This window comes from Triticum aestivum, chromosome 2B, assembly GCF_018294505.1.
Source record: "Triticum aestivum cultivar Chinese Spring chromosome 2B, IWGSC CS RefSeq v2.1, whole genome shotgun sequence".
Taxonomy (NCBI): domain Eukaryota; kingdom Viridiplantae; phylum Streptophyta; class Magnoliopsida; order Poales; family Poaceae; genus Triticum; species Triticum aestivum.
The window spans coordinates 630989292-630995141 of NC_057798.1; positions in this window are offsets into that span (position 1 = coordinate 630989292).

The following is a 5850-nucleotide window of genomic DNA, read 5'->3' on the forward strand; positions in this document are numbered from 1 at the left end:
AGAGCTAGTACAAGCTATCCTGACTGAAGGTGGTCTTCGATTGTCAAAAGCACTGGCGATGACGCCGCCTTGGCATCCACGGTGACCTCCATCTTGCTGTCCTCCTAATCTTGGTCTTGTTGCACCGATATGGAAACCTTTGCCTGATGCCTTGGTACTCCGCGCCTGCGCTTGCCCCCTTAGCACCAAAGGGGAAATAAGGACACTGTGCTGGCCGGCGCCCGCCTGGCGCCTGCCTGGTCTCGATCGTCATGGCTTGCGTCATGTGCACCTCGCGAGGGGCTCCTCGCCTTGATCTCTCTGCCTCCTTGCAAGCCTGCCTAGCGAGGCTGCTCCTGAGTAAGCCTTGTGTCGTCCGCCCTGCGAGGCTTCGCCCCTTGTGAGGGTCTTGAGCTTGGGTTGATGAAGACGGGCCAAACTGGGCCACTGATGAGCCGCGCCGCAGGCCGAAGGCAGGCAAGTCTGGATACCCCCATATCCAGGACGCCGACAGTAGCCCCGGGGCCCAAGGTGCGCTCGGACTTGGCCTAGCGGTGAAGCCAAAGGTCAAGTGCAGAGTGCCGCGGGCCCCAACAGCCTGAGGCCTTGGGCGACGCATGGCGACTTGATTGGACGTGGGCGTCTCCACTTCCCCATGCTGCCTCGGCAACTGCCCATTTTGACGAGAACCTGCTGCATGCAAACAGAGAGTCATCATTACCTGTGATCGTGGAGTCTGACGGTTGGTCTCCTCCGGGCTATAAGTGTGGGAAGGCGTGAGCCCCCGCTGTCCATCCCTCCTTGTTCTGCCTGCTTATCCTTCCTTTCTTCTCCTCTGCTCCTGACGTCGATGGCACCGATCCGCCGATTCTCAGCCATAGAGAAAGGTAAGGCCCCCAGGGAGGGGCTGACCCACTCCCGCCAAAGAAGCGACTGGTCCAGCACCGCCGTGATGAGGTTGTGCGGCCGGAGATGATGAGGCCCTGGTACGAGCGGCCTCCTCCTAGGTTCCCGCTACCCCTGCACCGAGCAGGAGGTCCTGGAGAAGGCACCGTCGAGCATCACCGCCCGCGCCACAAGCGAGGCCGGCGAACCACGGCGGCGCGCGCCGTTGCTCCCGGAGTCCACGCCGCGGACTCTCCTCGTGAGCTTGTGCTCCATGCTACGATGCCTATAAGCACCTAGATCTGCTTCCCTGCATTCTTCGCCTTCGAGATACCACCGAGGGGGCCTCTCATGCTCTGGTTGCAGCATGCTGACTGCAGCACCCCTGCGACCGGAGTGGAGATCGAAGTTGTTGCTCTGGGCAAGGTCTTCATGTCCCGAGGCTGGGGCGAGATTGCCCGGGTCTGCCGAACAGAGGGTGCCCTCATGATTCACTTCAAGTACGATGCCGCTTCCCTGATGCTCTTCAAGGTCTTCGACGCAGAAGGTCGTCGGCTGGAGTGCTGCCCCAGAGGAGGCAGCCAAGACACTGACGTGGCGAAGGCTGGGCCTGCTGCCAGCTTCCCCGTGAGCTCTCTAGGAAGTAGCAACGATGCCTGGGAGTCCAACGACTCTCCCGAGCTCCTCGCGACTCCGGAGACGAGCGATGACAGCTATGTGCCCCCGAGCTCGCGTCGCTCCCGAGGCAAAGCGGCTGCGCCTGGGCGCCGGCACAGCTGATATGGATGGGGTTGGCGCCGGCCTCCCGTGGCCCACTGTTGATGATGGCGCTAGCCATGGAGCCGTATGTAGCTTGGGCCCCTTAGAATTCATGTTTTTGTTCCCTGCAAGGAATCAGAAAAATACCCCATGGGGCGTGTAAAGGGCCCGCAATGTCTTTTGTTGATATCATCCCTATTATGAAATGGTGCGAATGCCTGTCCTATCCCGGCTCGGTTCCCCCTTTCTGATCTCGTGACGACTTGGTGCTCTATGCCGACAGGTCCTGGTCCCCAGGCAGGCTTCAGCTATCGCTGGTATGCCAGGTCGCGATGCCATGGTCAAGGCCAGAAGGTGAGAGGCCCGAGGTCCAGTAAGAGCCCCTGAGGCGCGATGCTCAGGAGGTCCCCTTTAGCGGGCAAGCAACCGCCGAGAGATGAGAAAGGCAAGCAACGTTGCTGCCACAGAGCTGCATTTAGGTGGGGGTTATCTGTTGCATCAATTGGCTGTTGCAGGCGCGAAACTTATCTCGAGGGTATGGGGTCGTTCCACCGCGTTGCGCCGGGCTTGGTCGTCGGCACCCGGGTTAGGTATTCGCGAGCCCCTCCTCTCCTCCCCTTGCTTTGCTTGGTGCCCCACGCCTTCAGGTCCCGACCCTCGAGTGAGCTGAGCCACCGCTGGTATGCCAGGTCGCGATGCCGTGGTCAAGGACAGGGGGTGAGGGCTGGAGAGCCAGTAAGAGCTCCTGAGTCGCGATGCTCACGAGCCCCCCTTTTAGCGTGCAAGCGGATCGCTCGGGAAGGAGAGAGACAGAGCTCACGATGCCACCCGCGGTTGGCCTCGGAGGGGTTCCTGCAAACCAACATGAGAGGGGCATGGATCGCCACTATGATTGCCAGCCAACCATTAGTTGCTCCGAGAGTGGCGAGGGCACTGAGGGCCTGGTGAGGTGACGCTGGCGGGGCTGCCGCGGGCCAGAGCTTGACCACTCAGATTTGTCAATGTTGCAGGGACGGACCCCTGCACGGACGCCGTGCCAGCGTGAGCAGCTCTAGTGGTAGGTGCCAATCGGATGGGTGATAACCATGACATATTAAGCATGCAAGGCAAATAAGCTTAGATAATGCAGGAGAGGGTAGAAGCCACTGGGTCTGGCCCGAGCGACTTAGGGGATGATGCAGCTCGAGGGGCACCCCATAGCAAAGTAATCCTAAGACATAAGAAAATGGGATACATGCCGCAGGGACAGACCCACGGGGCCTGGGAATGATGCAGCCCTGGGGGCGCTCCCAGATGAAATGAACTTGGAAGATGTCACCTGACTCTGTTGCAGACGAAGGGGTGTTGGAGTAGCTGAAGATACGCAGCGAAGAGCTTGGCCCTCACGAGCCACCAGAGTCCTGAACCTCGGGAGGTTCTGGGGCCCCTGGTGGGTCTCCGAGATCCACCTCTATCTCTGCCAGAACCTCGTGATGCCTGGCCTCCTGAGCCACCAGAATGCTCCGCAGGTGTCGCTGGTGGACTGCAGCCGCGTTCAGCAGGCCGAAGGGCATGCGAACATAGCTGTGCCGGGGACCCTCACAGCGTCCCATGCGGGAAGGCCAGAGGCGCTCCTGAGACGTGGCTTGATTGAGTCCTGGTACGACGATGCAGACGCGCAGCCCGCCATCCTCGCTTGGATGGGGAGCCACGCCAGGCAGGCGGCGATCGCCGCGTATGACTCTTGATTCTTGAAGCTCCTGAGTGATCTCGGTGATGAACTCCTGAGGGTTAGGTCTCCCTTGTCTCCTGCCTTCTTGAGGGAAACGTGCTGCGAAGCACGCCTCCAAGTGGTGCCCGAGCGCTTCCCTTGTGGTCCTAGCAAAGTCTGAGGCCTCCAAAAGAGAGCCCCCGAGCCTTGCCCGAGGAGGGCGCTGGGCGCGCCTTCCTATGCGACGGAGGGAGGCGCCCCTTGCGCGGGTGCAGATCTTGGTGCCACACCTCCGGAGACGCCAATCTCCAGGGGACTTGAGCTAGGCAATCTTTTCTTCTTCTTGGGAGCTACCCCAGGGGGGTTCTCGCTCTTGCAGTCTGGGTCTTCAATTATGGCAACTTGAAAGGCGCGCTTGAGCGAGCACACCGCGTCCTTCTATTCACAGGGGACTGTGATAACCCCACCGCTTCCTGCCATCTTGAGAACATTGTAGCCGTGATGGGTTACCGCCATGAACTTGGCCAGGGCTGGATACCCGAGGATGGCATTGTATGGTAGTCGAATATGAGCAACGTCGAAGTCGATGAGCTCGGTTCGGTAGTTGTTGCGCTGTCCGAAGGTGACAGGGAGGCGAACCTGCCCTATCGGAGTGGTGGAGCCATCAGTGACTCCGTAGAAAGGCTTGGTAGGATGGAGCTGATCATAAGGCACTTGGAGGTTGTCGAACATCCCGACGGACAGGATATTGAGGTCCGCACCGCCATCGATGAGAGTCCAGGTGACTTGCACATTGCTGATGACTGGGGAACAGAGCATTGGGAGGACGCCGACTGTGGCCGCACACTTGAGTTGGTCTGCTGGGCTAAAGGTGATGGAGCACGTGGACCATCTAAGTGGGCGTGTGGCCTCGAGCTTGGGGAGGACTGCATTCACCTCACGAGCAAACTGATTGACGATGCGCTGAGAGGCTAGGGCCTGGGCACCACCCAGGATGTAAGCGATGGCTCACGGCTCCTAGAATCCCCTAGCCCCCTTGTCCCGGTGGTGGTTGTCATTCTTTCTTGGTGGTGGCAACGGAGGGAGGCCTACGTTTCCCTGCGGGCGGTCCTTGCAAGGCTGATCCCTCCGAGCTCCCTCGCGAGGCTGGTCCTGCCAGCGATCCTCATGAGGTCGGTCATGCCACTCCTGGCGAGGGCCTCGGTCTTCCCATCGTCCTCCGCCTCTTCCTCCTCCGCGGCCGTAGCCCCGATCGTTACGCTCGGGGCGCCGACCGATGCGTCCTTCGCGAATAGCTCTGAGCTCTTGGCATTTGTTGGTGTTGTGGGTGTATAGGTTGTGGTAGGCGCAGAATCGGCTACCCTTGGACGACTCTGGCTGGTCCCTGTCGCACTTCATGTCTGGCTCTGCCGCAGGCATGGCTGCTCCTTTATGCTTCACGTCCTTGGCCTTGGCTTTCTTCTCCTCTGGATTTATAGCTGGGAGTTCGGGGAGGGAGAGGCATCCCTCCTCAGCTCTTGCACACTTGGTCGCCAGGTTCAACAGCTCCAGAGATGTGCACAGGTCCTCGTGGATGGCGAGCTCTTCCTTCATTTTGACGTCCTAGACGCCATCAGAGAACGCTGAGATGATGGCCTCCTCTGTTACCCTGGAATCTTGAGGCAAGTGTTGTTGAAGCGTTGGATGTACTTTTGCAAGGTCTCTCCAGGCTGCTGCTTGATGCGGTGCAGGTCACCCACGGCCGGAGGGCGGTCGCGAGTTCCCTGGAAGTTGGCGATGAAGCGGTTGCGCATCTCGTCTCAAGAAGAGATTGAGCCCGGGGTCAGGTTCAGGAGCCAGGTACGGGCGCCATCCTTGAGCGCCATGGGAAACGAGTTATTCATGACCTTTTCATCTCCACTTGCAGCCTCGATGCCCAGCTCGCAGAGCTGCAGGAACTCTATGGGTCGGTGGTGCCATCGTAGAGAGGAGACAGGTCCGTCTTGAACTTGTCGGGCCAGCAACGCTACGCAGCACAGTGGTGAAGGCACGACAGCCTGCTGTGGCTACCGGAGCCTTCAGCAGACGCGGGGCCTGCTCTTGATGATCCTCGCGCGCTGCCGCCCCTGGCAGGGCAGGGTCTTGGAGTGCTGGCGCAGGGATGCGGTCATGACGCGCCGGTGCGGGGAGCACGCGCGCGCCTTCTTGAGGGCGAGGGATCCTTGACAGCTCCTTTCTTGCCGAGCGGCAGCTGGGTGTGGCGGGTCGCACCCAGGGGCCGCGTGCCTTGGAGCCATGGCGCCTTCTTGGGGAGGAGGTGGCGGAGGCGCCCCCTGTGCTGCATCGCCCATGCCGTACTATGGGCGAGGCAGTGAGAGGGACTGCGCAGGGGATCCCCCTGCGGCGCTGACGAGCTCGGTGATGCGAGCGAGCCACTCCTCGTAGAGGTCGTCGACGGGACGGTAGTGCAGGAGCTCACGTGCCAAGAGCAGCGCAGCGTACGCGTCCGTGGGGGCGCGACGAGCGTGAGATGATGAACTAGCTGGGGTCAGCGACAG